The sequence below is a fragment of the Diabrotica undecimpunctata genome, chromosome 8 (genome assembly GCF_040954645.1).
Source record: "Diabrotica undecimpunctata isolate CICGRU chromosome 8, icDiaUnde3, whole genome shotgun sequence".
Taxonomy (NCBI): domain Eukaryota; kingdom Metazoa; phylum Arthropoda; class Insecta; order Coleoptera; family Chrysomelidae; genus Diabrotica; species Diabrotica undecimpunctata.
Genome location: NC_092810.1, coordinates 12,417,425 through 12,433,020, shown reverse-complemented (window position 1 = coordinate 12,433,020; position 15,596 = coordinate 12,417,425).

The following is a 15,596-nucleotide window of genomic DNA, read 5'->3' as shown; positions in this document are numbered from 1 at the left end:
AGGCATTTGATGGAGTAGATCGACAAAAGATGTTAAAGCAACTATCTATGTTAGGGATACCCACTAAGTTGGTTAAACTTATACGAATGACTCTGGAGGGTTCCAAAGCTATGGTGATAATAGATGGAAATATGACGCAGGCCTTTGATATTGAAAATGGAGTTAGACAAGGGGACGCCTTATCAACAACACTTTTTAATCTAACTTTAGAAGCTGTTGTTAGAAAACTGGATATAAACGGCTGTATTAATACAAGATCTATGCAAATATGCGCATATGCGGATGATGTTGCCATAATAAGCCGCAACAAAAGGGTATTAAGCGAAAAAGTTATAGAACTGAAACGAGAAGCTGCTACGTTTGGTCTATATATAAATGAAAGCAAAACAAAATATATGGAGTGTACAAAATCGAATAAACATGAGAATCTGAAGGTAGACAACCATACCTACAAATATGCTTCCACTTTTTCCTACCTAGGCTTAATAATAAATAATAACAACAACATCAGTCAAGAAATACAAGCACGGATTCTTAGCGGTAATAAGTGCTTCTATGCATACAAAGACTTAATGAAAAGTAAGTTACTGAATCGTGAGTCTAAGCTGAGAATCTACAAAACAGTAATTAGACCAGTGGTCACATATGGATGTGAAACGTGGACCCTCTCAACCACTGATGAAAATCAACTGAGAATATTTGAGCGCAAAATACTGAGGAAGATATTTGGACCAACCCAATGCAGCGATAGTTCGTGGAGAATTAAAATGAACCACGAGCTGGATGAACTAATGCAGAGCGCAGATATTGTCAGATTTGTAAAATCACAAAGACTAAACTGGCTTGGTCACCTAGAAAAAATGCCAGATAATCGAGCTGTAAAAGTAGTCCAGAGATGGAAGCCCCAAGGAAACAGAACAAGAGGAAGGCCCCGTAAAAGATGGATAGACGACGTAGAGAGGGATCTTAAAACCATGAACATCAGGAGTGGCGAAGGAAAGTATCCGACAGGGCAGAATGGAAGAACATTGTTAAGCAGGCCAAGACTCACAAAGGGTTGTAGCGCCATTAAAAGAAGAAGAAGAAGAACGATAAGACTACCAAAGAGAATTAAAATACTGTTATAAAAATATTACCTTAATCAACCATTAGAGCCTATCGTCTATGATTCGCCTAGCTCAGTCTCTCAAGTACGAATCTGTGTGTCTTAAACTATGAATTAAACAATGAATCCTTAGCTGGTAGCAAATAAAACAATGATTTAACTAATCATATTTATTTACCACAAAAAAAATAATATTTAAATAGCAAAAACACCCTGCCTACATTAAATAAATTTGAATGATACTTGTGGCATCGATGGGCTTCTTGCTTCTAAATATATGTTGCCTGAAGATTATGTGGGCAGGTCCTGTTGCCGGCTCCAAAGCATGTGAATAGGTCTTGAAGACAGCTGTTTAGGCCCACATCACTCCATAAAGCATTTTCAATAAAATGTTCTAGGAATATCCCATAAAATATTCCAATTAAATGTTCCAGAAATATCTCATAAAATGTACAATAAATATCTCATAAATTAGAATAATAAATAGCCTGTATTAGAGAAACATCAAAGGAAGTTAACTTCCTTGCCAGTTATTTTACCAAAATTACAATTAAACAAATAGCAAATGGCAAGGATAAAATAAAGTAACATTATTATTAAACTTTTATTAGATTCCTACATGAACAAAATTGAAAACGTGGTTTTAAAAGAAGTGAGGTTATAAATATTGAAAATGCTGTCAGAATTACAGAATATAGATTACAATGAAAGTACTCACCCCAAGAGAATTCTGCAGATGATAAAATGAACCTTATAATAATTCCTACCTTCCTTTATAAATTTTAATTACAGACAAAAAAAAAAGAATATTCCCATTATGAAAGTTGATTGACAGAAAGTAAGTGGGAGATTAAAATAAAGTTTAGCACAGATGTCATAGGACGTATGCCTATGACGGAATTAGCTCTTCTGTCAACACAGAACAGAATATTTACTAGCTGACAGAACGAGAGAGAAAATAAAGAGAGAGGGCGCCAACTACTTTTTAAAGAAAAAATAGTAAAAAAGAAACTGAAGGTGGAGAAATTAATAAATTAATAAAAAAATTAAAATAAAATAAATATTTAAATATAAATTAATAAAGATGTGACGTTTTTAACGTTGGGCGCCAATGTGTAACGATAAGACTAATATTTTTAATATAAAAATAATACATATACCAGGTGGTCCAGAATTATGTACATTAATTTCTAGAGCTCATAGTACGTCCAAAAATAAGGGTACTTCTTAATGTACACTTTTTTATAAAACTGAATAATAAGGGAGATACAACTCTTTAAAGGGGTGAATTGAAATTCTTATTTTTCCAAATATCTTCCAAACGGTTTTGAATACGGAGTTCATATTTTGGGAGTGATTATAAGACATTAGGATAATTAATTTCATGTCACCACCTACCACATCCTATATTAATACGGGGTAGTTTTGGAGGGTAAGTGGGGGTTATTGCGTAACATGTTTTTTAATTTTTACATATTTTAAAAAAATATTTTAAAAATTGTTTAGACTTTTCTACGCAAAAAAGGTGCTCTTGTAATATTTCGATAGATATCACCGTTTTCGATTTATTTAAACTCGAAGGTATACATGTATTTTGTTGTAATCGTTACATTTCTTAATATTCATCAAGTATGCTTTGGAATTGACACTTGTGTTAGCAACAACACTTTAATCTCAAGTAGTCTATGAATTGTCAGTGACGTTTAATAACAATTAAATTATTTTATCTACACTTTTATTGTACTCGACAGTGAAATTTGTTTAACACGTCTCTTTTACTATATTTTTAAATTTGTTTGCCCGCAATATGGCACACTATTCAAATTCTGAGATGACAGACATACTTTTAGTATTAGGGGAATGTTCGGGAAATGCTGCTGCCGCTGTAAGACGCTACAGAGAAACGTATCCAAACAGAAATCTTCCCAATGCCAGGACTTTTGTAAGAACTGAACGACGACTGAGAGAAACCGGTTGTCTTCAAAGAAGGAATACAGATGCTGGTCGTCGTAGAGAAGCAAGAAATGTTCGCGTTGAACAGCAAATATTGGATGCTGTAATAAATGACCCCACAATAAGTACACGCAGGTTAGGATTAAGAACGAATATTTCCCATCAAAGTGTTTTAAGAGTTCTGCATGAAGAGCAATTACATCCTTACCACTATCGACAAGTGCAGGAATTGTTACCTGACGATATGCCACTTAGAGTTGATTTTTGTGAAGTATTGCAAAATAAAGTTCAAACTGCACCAAATTTTTTAAGCAACATTCTGTTTACAGACGAGGCCACATTTACAAGACAAGGTATGTTTAATTCTAAAAATATGCACTTCTGGGCTGAAGAAAATCCAAGGGCTACAATGGAAACTCACTTCCAACACACGTTCAAGATAAACGTTTGGGCAGCTACTTTAGGAAATAGTTTTATAGGATACCACATCTTTCCCGGAAATTTAAATGGTAACATGTATTACAATTTTCTAGACAATATTTTACATGATATTTTGGAAGATATTCCATTACAAATACGAAGAAACATGTTTTTCATGCTTGGTGGTGCTACACCACATTACACAAAAATTTGTAGAAGGTGGTTACATGAACATTTCCCTGATAGGTGGATAGCCCGGGGTGCGGATGCGTAGTTGTGATCTTAATCCAATGGACTTTACAGTATGGAGTTATTTGAAATCAAAAGTGTATAACACTCCAATTAATACAGTAAATGAGTTAAGAGACAAAATTGAACAAGTATTTACCGATTTACAAAACGATCCAGTAACATTAAATGGATTAATGCGTTCGCTAAATAAAAGAATTAGGTTATGTATTCAACAAAATGGAGGACATTTTGAACAGTTGTTGTGAAATATTATTTTCGCCATTAATTAAATGTTAAGTATTAATTAAGTTTTCCATTAATTTGTAATATTATTGCTAACACAAGTGTCAATTCCAAAGCATACTTGATGAATATTAAGAAATGTAACGATTACAATAAAATACATGTATACCTTCGAGTTTAAATAAATCGAAAACGGTGATATCTATCGAAATATTACAAGAGCACCTTTTTTTGCGTAGAAAAGTCTAACGAAACAATTTTTAAAATATTTTTTTAAAATATGTAAAAATTAAAAAACATGTGACGCAATAACCCCCACTTACCTTCTAAAACTACCCTGTATTAATATAGGATGTGGTAGGTGGTGATATGAAATTAATTATCCCAATGTCTTATAATCACTCCCAAAATATGAACTCCGTATTCAAAACCGTTTGGAAGATATTTAAAAAAATAAAAATTTCAATTCACCCCTTTAAAGGGTTGTATCTCCCTTATTATTCAGTTTTATAAAAAAGTGTACATAAAGAAGTACCCTTATTTTTGGACGTACTATGAGCTCTAGAAATTAATGTACATAATTCTGGACCACCTTGTATAATATATAATAAATAATTATAACAATATTCTTTTTCCTTATGGTGTGTTTTAACAATTTTTCTGCCATAAATTGTGGAACGATACCCGTACGTAGTTAAAACGCAAATAAAATGGCCGACTTAGGTGAGTTAGCTGTCAAAATCATAACATTCTAAAGAAAACGGCAGTGGCTGATTTTCGAATACCGATTTACACAGAAACTAGTGACTGTATTGGAGTTGTTGTTTTTGCAGATCATGCGGATTTATAATTGTTAGCCAACTGCGTCCAAAAACTATTTTTAATGAAACGTGGAGTTGGCCGATTTGCGAATTAAGGTATCGATTTCGATCTTGGCAGTCTATATGATGAAGATCACTTATCAATACTGTTCAATATGCATCAAGCGCAGGGATTATGTTCATGAATAAAGAAATCCAATCTCTCACGATATCAACTTGGCTACCCATCTCACAATTCAATACACTTCGTTCGAGGTGAGAGCACGGGTGTTACGGGCTAGCTTTTATATGGTGGAGATCGGATAAATTCCCAATTTTTCTAATTTGATGTTAAATGGGTGCCAGACAAATTCATGCCCCGAATATCATTTCGATGTACCTAAATTCCCAAATTGCTCAAAAGAATATGAATAATGTTCCTTTGACACTTATAGGCCAAATATATCTACCTATATGGATAAGTATGTGTATAGTGTTATTAATTTAATTTCTTAATGGATTCGACCGTTACTTGATGGAAGTTTATTTTATGTAACAATAAAACACTGAAAACTTTGTTTTCAAAACTTCCACAAAATTTATTTTAAATTCTTATCACTACAGCTGTTTCGGCTGATTGCCTTTCTCAAGTGATCTGTTTTTGGCATGGGTTTACACTTTATAGTCTCTAATGAAATAGGTTAAGGAGGGGAGAACTGTTTGTCTCAAGCTGGTCATTCAGAATTATATCTGTGTTTTTTAATTTGTTGATTTTCATAGATTCTAACAAAGATAGCTTAATGCCTTTATTTTGAATGTGGAGAATTTTAAATTCGTCATTAAAAGAATGATTATGATCTAGAAGGTGAAGTGCGTATGTAGAATCTGTTTTGCTATTATTAAAAGCCCTTTTATGTTCTGCTATTCGTTTATTAAAATTTCTACCAGTTTGACCAATGTAAGTTTTTGGGCAGTCGCCACATTTAAGTTTGTACACACCACTGTGTAAGTGTTTTAGTTTAATTAATTTCTTTTTACAAATTTAGCTTGTGCACTGAATAATATGAGTTAAGTCTGAAAAGTTATTTATTCTGTATGATCTGATAACTTATACGCATGTATAAAACGCTAAATACAACTTAAAAAATGTAAATTGTAAACTCTAAATAGTTTATAAAAGAGTACTGACATAGATAAATAAACAACATTATACATTCTTAAGATTGTTCAATAATAGTTTAAATCTACCCATAAAAACTAGTATTACATCAGATCTTCTACAAAGTAACTAACTCTATTATGAGATATTTCATTTCTAATAGATTTGCTTGGAATATTCTCAGCTTCGTAAAGCTTTATCCAAGGAACTTGTTTGTAGTGTATCGGTTTGAGAAATTACTCGTGTGCATTAATCTCCTTCCTTTGTGTTGTGTAGCGCTCTCAATAAATCTAGTTCGGATCTGGTTCAAATAATGGCGACGCCTTTAGTGTTGGAACGTGTCACACGGAGGGAAACTGATAAAAGGTAAGTTATTGCAAACATTTTCAATAATGTGTATTGGAGGAAAAAAAAGTTGTGGTGAAGAAAAGTTCGGCCGTATGGTGTAGATGGAAACATTAAAATGTATAAGGCCCATTCTTCTCGAATGTCCGATTTAATATCCGTTGGGGATTACGCAGTAGGAGCTGTCAAGTATGTTAAGAAATCGTATTTTATATTTAAATTTAATTTACGTTTATACACAAAATAAATATATACGTCATTTTAAAAGAAAAATCTTAAAATACTTTATGATTTATTTATAGATAATTCCTATCCACCTCCCTCTTAAAGGGACTTGTGTATAACACAACATTGGAAACTTTAAGCACTCCAATGAATTCGATACCTACACAGAATCTCTAATACTGATACACATAACACTGTGACTACAAAAACTCCTCTGAAATATTGTGTGTTGCCTTTCATACAAGATTTAACATCTTAGCAGACAAGTATTTTCAAATTTTATGATAACATCAAAATAGCTAATGAAACAGTTTTAACAGGCAATTATATTTTTTCAAAACTTTTAGATCGAACCCCTAAAGAACAGTCATCAGATACAGTTTACATTTATAGCATTCCTTGTAATTATTGTAAAAGTAAATATATTGGTCAAACCATAGAATAACCGAACACACATAGAAGCGACACAACGGTCCAAAAGCGTGTACCATTTTTATATACGCATGCCCGATTCTGGTTGTTTAACTGTCACAAACACGTGCTTATTCTTTAATTCTGGTTGTTTTTGATAGTCCATAGGCGTCTATGGTAAATACTCGACACAACAAGTGCATTTGACCATTTATATAATTTATTTATAGTTAAAAGGTTATAGTTATAGTTTATAGTTATAGTTAAATATATAAGTTTATAGTTATAGTTTATAGTTAAAAGTTTAATTTATATTTAAAATGTCTGGATATATTTGTGCGATTCGCGGATGTTCATCTGTGACAGGAAAAGGAATAAATTTATTTAGATTTCCTAATAATAATAACAGGTAATTACTATTGCTTTGTAATTATTATTAGTTATTACATAATAGTATTGGTTTGACTTTCGAACAGTAAGCCGACGCCGACGTGTCTGTCCGAGCAATAAAAAATAAACTTTGGTCTGCCAAGGGATAGTTCAAAATGAAAACATTAAATTTGGTGTCAGTGGTATTTTTTTTATTGAAAGACGCAAGCCTCCGAAGGCTCAGGTCAAAAAATCAACAGATGGTGGCCGGGTGTCAGCGCGCTCGAAGACAACAATACGAATATTGTATTTTTAGGAAATAAAAATATATAGAGGGTTTTATACACGAGAATATTTGATTTAAGAGCGTAGGCGCAAAATTTCGGGCAAATGTTTTTTAAATGTATTCATTTTTTTCGAATCCTGTTTATTTTAATAAGTTACAGGGGTGAAAAAAAAGAGAAAATTTAGTGTGATTTTTAATTTCAAATATCTCATTCAAAAAAACTTTTTGTTTATTCTGAGGGACTTTCGGCCCTCGGTAATAATGTAATGTTTCATTCTGTGTTTAAATTTTTCAAAAATATTTGTTAGTTTTCACAGGATCCCAAAAAAATGTTAAAAAGCATTGGCCCGAAATTTTGCGCCTACGCTCTTAAACGAAACAAAGAAATTACTAAAATGCTCAAACTAAAAATTGTTGGAAGCATAATTAGACCGATAATTGGGAAAATCTTAAAATTACAACAGAACAAGAATTCAAAATTGTAAAAACATGGTTGCAAATAAACAAACTTACATTAAATTATGAAAAAACTAAATAGGTACTCATCTACTTTTTGCTATATACAAAAGTTGTCTGCCAATTTTTAATTCGTTAAATATAAATAAAAAAGATCAAATATATGGATCGAAGTACATAAAATATTTAGGAGTTTTAAATGGGAATTACAAATAAAAAATATTAAAACTTTATTTGTTGCATATCTTAATATATAGTGACATTTTTGTGACTTAGTCAGGAGAAAACTGTAAATTTATTAAGATTAGATATTGACAAAAGTTAAATATTTCATTACTTACAATATACTTAGAATATACTTATACTCTTATAGTTGTAAGTAATAAAGTATTATTTATAAATACAGAAAAAGTTCTTTCTTTAAAATTTGTTCTGTTAAAAATTTGTAGTGCCAAAGTGTGGATAGAAGCTTGCAGACGAGAAGATTTGTTATTCAAAATCGATTCACTTTATAATAATTATAGGATTTGTGAACTGCATTTTGAAGATAATGTTATTGTAAAAGGAAATAGAAGAAAAACATTGGCGCATGACGCAGTACCTTCAATGATCTTTGTTATTTATATTTAACGAATTAAAAATTGGCAGACAACTTTTGTATATAGCAAAAAGTAGATGAGTACCTATTTAGTTTTTTCATAATTTAATGTAAGTTTGTTTATTTGCAACCATGTTTTTGCAATTTTGAAGTCTTGTTCTGTTGTAATTTTAAGATTTTTACTAATTTCTTTGTTTCGCTTAAGAGCGTAGGCGCAAAATTTCGGGCCAATGCTTTTTAAATACAATCATTTTTTTCAAATCCTGAGAAAACTAACAAATATTTTTGAAAAATTTAAACACAGAAGGAAAGATTACATTATTACCGAGGGCCGAAAGTCCCTTAGAATAAACAAAAAGTTTTTTGAATGAGATATTTGAAATTAAAAATCACACTAAATTTTCTCTTTTATTTTTTCACCACTGTAACTTATTAAAATAAACAATATAGAAGTTTTCAGGGACTTTCTGCCCTCAGTTATAATGTAGTCTTTCATTCTGCGTTTAAATTTTTCAAAAATACTTATTAGTTTTTTCAGGATTCGAAAAAAATGAATGCATTTAAAAAACATTGGCCCGAAATTTTGCGCCTACGCTCTTAAGATTTTATATTGTGTGATATGCCCACTGACTATTATTTTTCTGGTTGTTAGCTGTCATTGGCGGCTTGGCCACGTAACTTCAAAGGACTGTCGCTTCTCTGTGTTCGGTTGTTCTCTGGTCAAACTTCTAGACGTCTCAAAGACCGCATCACTACTCATAAAAGTGGTTGTAGGCTTTATGTTTATATCCAGAATCACAGAGTGAATTTTACAGATGTCAAAATTCTTGAAAAACAGACATTCTATAATAGAGCACTTTTTTAAAAATGACTGACATTGCAATAACTGATAATATGATTAACACACAATTAGATATACAACATCTAAGTAAAATTTATTCCTTTCTGCTAATGCTAGAAACAAATAATAATCAACTTAGTATATTAGACTCTCCTTAATATTACCATCTTGTCTTATTGCATTTTTCCAAACCGTAAATAATAAAAAAACAAATCAATAATAGTTTATGTTCTATATGAGAAGGTGGCGTTCAAAAAAGGATTTGTCAGAATAAATTACATGTTAAGATTTTGGTGTCATTTAAAAACTTATTTTGAACTCCACATATTAGTAAATAAAAGTTTGATCAAAACGAATTTTGTCGTATGGTTTTTTACATATGAAATATAGGTAGCAGAACAAAACAACCAGCCAGTCACTGTACAGTATTCACCCTACGCATGATGCTCTATTGTTTGAGGTTAGGAGTTTTCACAATGTTTTGTTAAACTCTAGAAAGAGTACTATAAATCCACGAAAAAAAGAATTGGCAAAAAAGAAAAGACTAACCCAACCTAAAGGTTACAATACCTTCAACCTGTGATCACATTCCTCTAAAAGGTTTTCGTGTAAAAGCTTTACTCCCAGTGATTATTCTCATGTGAGGAAAAACTTGCTATCTGTGCCTAATAAAACTACTCAGGTAAACGTCATTTCAGGTCATGTGTCCCTTCAAAATATCAAAAGAAGATAGCCACGAAATACAAGCAACGAGGTATGGCCTAACTCTTGTTCTGTTGAGTACAGTTTGATTAAGCAAAATACAAAAATTGTCAAGGTATGTAAGAAGTTTTTATGTCAGTAATAATAGCCAAACCTACCAAATTAAGTAATATTATAAAGTGTATTTGTAAGGGGGAACGTTTAAATGAGAATAGGGGGGCTACCGCAAATCAGAAGATTATAGAATACTCGGTAAGATAGTTTCGAAACAAATTCAGATTTCTGCTTTAATCTGAACCTTCTATAAATGCAAGGTATAACAGACGTTGATAAAGATGTTAATAGAGACATGGGGAATCTAAAATTTGCATTCCACGACACGTCTATCAACTAAGCAGAAATCCATAACGAATTTGTTTCTTGTACTCATACAGAGTAGATCCGAATAAAATGAAAAAGACAGCAAAGATTTGATTTCACGTTCAAAGCGTCTATGTATCTGTTGATACGTATTTCGACTTAATAAGTCTCATTAGAACAGTTATTCATAGCCGTTCTTAACGTGAAACATAATCTTCTCTGTCTTTTAGGAAGCAACAATAAAATGGCTTCGTTATGGACGTAATAGCAACATCTGATAGAAAAATCGGAAAGATAGTTTCGAAACAAATTCAGATTTCTGCTTTAATCTGAACCTTCTACAAATGCAAGGTATAACAGACGTTGATAAAGATGTTAATAGAGACATGGGGAATCTAAATTTGCATTCCACGACATGTCTATCAACTAAGCAGAAATCCATAACGAATTTGTTTCTTGTACTCATACAGAGTAGATCCGAATAAAATGAAAAAGACAGCAAAGATTTGATTTCACGTTCAAAGCGTCTATGTATCTGTTGATACGTATTTCGACCTAAGAAGTCTCATCAAATACGTATTAGAAAAGAAATACGTATCAACAGATACATAGACGCTTTGAACGTGAAATCAAATCTTTGCTGTCTTTTTCATATTATAGAATACATATAGAAGCCAATAACATAATAATAATTTGTCCGAAAGTGATCTTGACATAAATTTCATATTTTAATTAACTTTTCTCCTAAAACCGAAACATGTCCGTGTTTAATAATCGTTTGTCCATAAATGTATGTTAATTAAATAACTAATTTTAAATTGTTACATTAGATTGTCTGAGACCTTGGAAGCCATAAAAGAGACATCAAAGAGGATGTCAAAAGTTCGGCGCAGTGATAATCAACGCGGTTCAACCCGGAAGCTGTCAGAAAACCCTTCCTAAACTTAAATTTAACAAAAACTAGTAATTAACTTAATGCTTCCTCTATGGTTAAACAATTTTACAGTAAGATTGATGAGTACCAGAATTACCATGTTTATACTGATGCCTTCAAATCAGAAAAAGGAGTGCGATGTACCCTCATACACAACGACTAAACTGCTTCATACAAAATCTCAAATTTTAGCACAGTATATACAGAAGAACTATTCCCACTCTACAAAGCATTAGAATATGCACTTAAAATAACGCCAACTTAGACAGGTGCCTAAAAATGACAGATTCTTTAAGTTCCATGAGTAGCTTCTCATTTAACTTCTCTCTATAACTTCAGCAGCAGAATACGATTATAAAATTTATGTAGATTCCGTCACATATAGGTATATGGGTATACATGGTAATAAAGGACTAGATGCTGCCGCCAAATCTTCAGTTAACAACAAAGACTTGACAGAACCTACCTCTAGAAAGATTTTCATCACTGGATTAACTCGACATTGAAAGAACGGTGGCTTCAAGAATGGAATCAATCTCAACATAAACTTCGAGACATAAAAACAGCAGTTACAAGATGGAAGAATAAGTGTAGCAGCAGGAAAGGCCAAACTATAATAAACAGACTGAGATTAGGACATACACGCTTAACACATGAATACCATATTACTGGAAGTGTTCGTCCAATGTGCGGTAAGTGTTTTAACAGTTTAAGTGTCCAACATTGCTTAATCGAATGCCCTGCATATTTAAATGAGAGGAAAAAGTATAACCTACCGACAACGCTACGCGAGTTTTAACGAAATTATTTTGCCTGTCATAGGGTAAGAATATAGGGTAGAAATAGGGAACAGAAACTATGGGGGCGAAGATAGGGCAAGCAAAACAATCGTTACTGATGCGAACGGCACTCAGGGGGTTGTTGGAGAGCTGGGGTCGTGGATAAGTGAATGGAAAGGGGGTTGAGATTGAAGTAACTACCAAAATATGAAAACAAGGGGTTACTTGCATAAATCTTCTGGACAAATGGGCAAAAAAAGACAAGAAGAAATACCTCTAGCTATTTAAAAGAGACGCCGCTTCGAGAAAACTTCCTGCTGGAGGAAAGAAAGTTTCTTCCTTCCTAAAAAGTAAACATACAAAAAGGTTAGGAGATTTTCTAAAATAAAAACAAAAATGGATCAGAGAAACAAATCAAAACGTTTATTTTTGTCTCATACAAACAGTTATCAACACATAAATGGCATAAAAAATATACTATATAAATAGTTGCCAAATACAGAATAAAAAAAAACTTACATGTGTCCGTTTACAAACTCCGTTTACAAAGGGGTTGGAGATACTACAAAAACTTACAAATGTTACCGCACAGAAATTAACCTTTGTTTAAAACAAACAAAACAAATTAATATCGAAACAAATAAAGCTAGCTGTCATATGTTAACATTAAATTAAAAAAAAAACAATTAAAATGACAGCTAAGTTAAACCATAAAATTTACAATTTATTATTTATTACAAATCCTTTTAAATTTTAATGAAAGCAATTATTAATAATTATCAAAAAAAATTGTCTGTCTTTACTTTAAAATTTAAAATGTTAATTGTTACCTTAATTTCACTTGTTTTCACTTAATTTAAAAAAAAATTTGCTACTTTCTCTGGGATTGTAGCTGCAAAGGACAAAACTCTCAACTCGAACAAAAGGAAACCATTTCCATACTTAGGCAGGAACGATTGAAACAGGAACTTGGTGGAGGAAATCAAGCTGTCGACGGGGGCATTCTATATAATACTTTACAAAATTTCTTCAGTTCCGGTGCACAAATCTTATGGTGATTACTCTGTTCTAAGCTGCCATTATGCAAAGAGTATTATCACCTTAACCAGTCTTAAGACATTACACAAAGAAATTTGAATCGACTCGCGATTCAAAATGGCCCAAACATCTATCTACTCTGAAGTTTCTTGCTTGACCCTCGATGCCTTACATTTTACAAATTTCAACGCAAAATAAATTTTCCTTTACGTCTCACAGCTAGTTTTTGCCTACAAACTTAAAACAAACAATGTATTCTCCACTTGACCTAGTTCTTAGCAACGAACCGACAAAAAATAATCTCGAAACATCTACTTTTAAATTGGGTAACTGGAAATTTTTTACCTCACAATACATACAGAGAATAGGGGAATATTAATGTAAACAAAGACAAAAAAAAATATTCTCAGTTAATACGTCTTAGAAAAACCGTATGCAAAGACTTGCAATATTATATTAGGGGACTCGAATGTAAACAAATCGTTTTCAACGAAAAAAACCACTCTTTTAAATTCGTCGAAATAACACATAACACGTATTATATTGATTTTAGTTTTAACCGGAATAATTTAACCTTACAATGTAACGGAGACAAAAACAACTATATTTTGAAACAACTGAAGACAAAACTTAAAACAGAATTTATTCTATTAAGTATATAGATATCAAATATTAACAAATTTAAAACGCTACAGAGTATCTAGAAGTAAACGGTGTGTTTTCGTCAATTTTAAGTTTTCTAAAATCAATAGGAAGTTACAACCAAATATAAACATTAGTGCGTGTACAAATAAATGTGTAATAATCAATGCTTCTATTAACCAATGTACTTAGTTTAACTCAGATTTATGTATGTAAAAGTCTATGTATGTTAAAATCAGTATATATTAAGTATCCAAAAATGTAAAAAAAATTGTAATGCCGAGCGGCGCTAATAATAGAAAAACATAAAAAAATAAAAAAACTAGAAAAAAATTATTTCGTTGTTGATTAGCTGCTTCCTAGTGTAGATTATAGATTTTTGTTAATACCACAATACTCCACATTTAAATATAATTCAATTATATATTGAAACAGCTCTCTATATTTCGTTAAATAAATTTTCCCAGTAAGCTTAAATTTAGTTCGGGTCTGTCCCTTTTTTTATTTTACTTTCCACATGAAACCAGAAATTCAAACTTTTACTGAAAAGCTATCCGGTAATTCTTCGAAAGTCAACGTTAATCCAATCACAAAACTTTTCATTCCAATGAGTTGCAATTTTAACGATTTTCTACAGGATTGAAAAGCTGAAAACGACCAGACTTTGGCATTGTGTTATGGGAAAGATACACGGAACTTATATTATCGTCGACTGCATTATATTTCAAAGATCACGAAGGATTTCTACTTCGGTTAATGCAATCTGGAGATCACCACAAAACTTTACACAAAACCGCTATATATCTTTTATAGAAAAAGTCGGACAACAACAAAGAGACATAATTTGGTAGAAACGTTCTTTTATTGCTGAAACGGAAACGGTTTTTATTATTTTTTATTTGGGAAACTATAAGAATATAACGGTAATTTCTACGTTTTCCATAGACCGATTAATGATTAGAGATATATTTTTTTATATACCGGGCGAATTACAAAACTGTTCCAAGTGTAATTATTGGTACTTAATTACTTTTTAACTAGCGGACCAACTCGACATCGAGTTTTTTAAATGAAATTTTTATTTTGCCAGAAAAATATACAATATATACAATGACCGGAAGTAAAAATATTTTTATCAATAACTCAAAAACTATAAATGATAATTTCGTGAACTTACATTTTTGAACTCTACGTTGAATTCTCTATTGATTTGACTAATAAAAACGAAACCGGAAGTCGACCTCAAAACCAGAATGCAATTTTTAGTTCATCAAATGTCGACATGGATATCATTTAGCAGTTAATTTTGCATGCTGATCACGAATCCGGTGTCAGATTTGCTCTATCTTGACGTTTTATGCGCGTTTTGGGTCACTTCCGGCGTCGGATCGCAACCGGAAGTACATATTTAGATTCGTCTCGACGAGACCTTTCGATCCATATACATTGTGGGGTCTAAAACTTAAAGTAAATTTTAACTTCCGGTCATCTCAAAACCGGAAGTGAATTTTTGTACCAAAAGTATATCTTGACAATCTCATACGTAATACTAATAATATTCCGAAAAAATATTTTAATTATTTAATATGGTTTTTGAGTAAAGTGGTGGACAAAAAAAGGCTTAGCGTTTTAGTATATAAGATGAAATTATAGATAATTTTAAATTATTATAGTGAGCATGCATTTGTAGAATATTTTG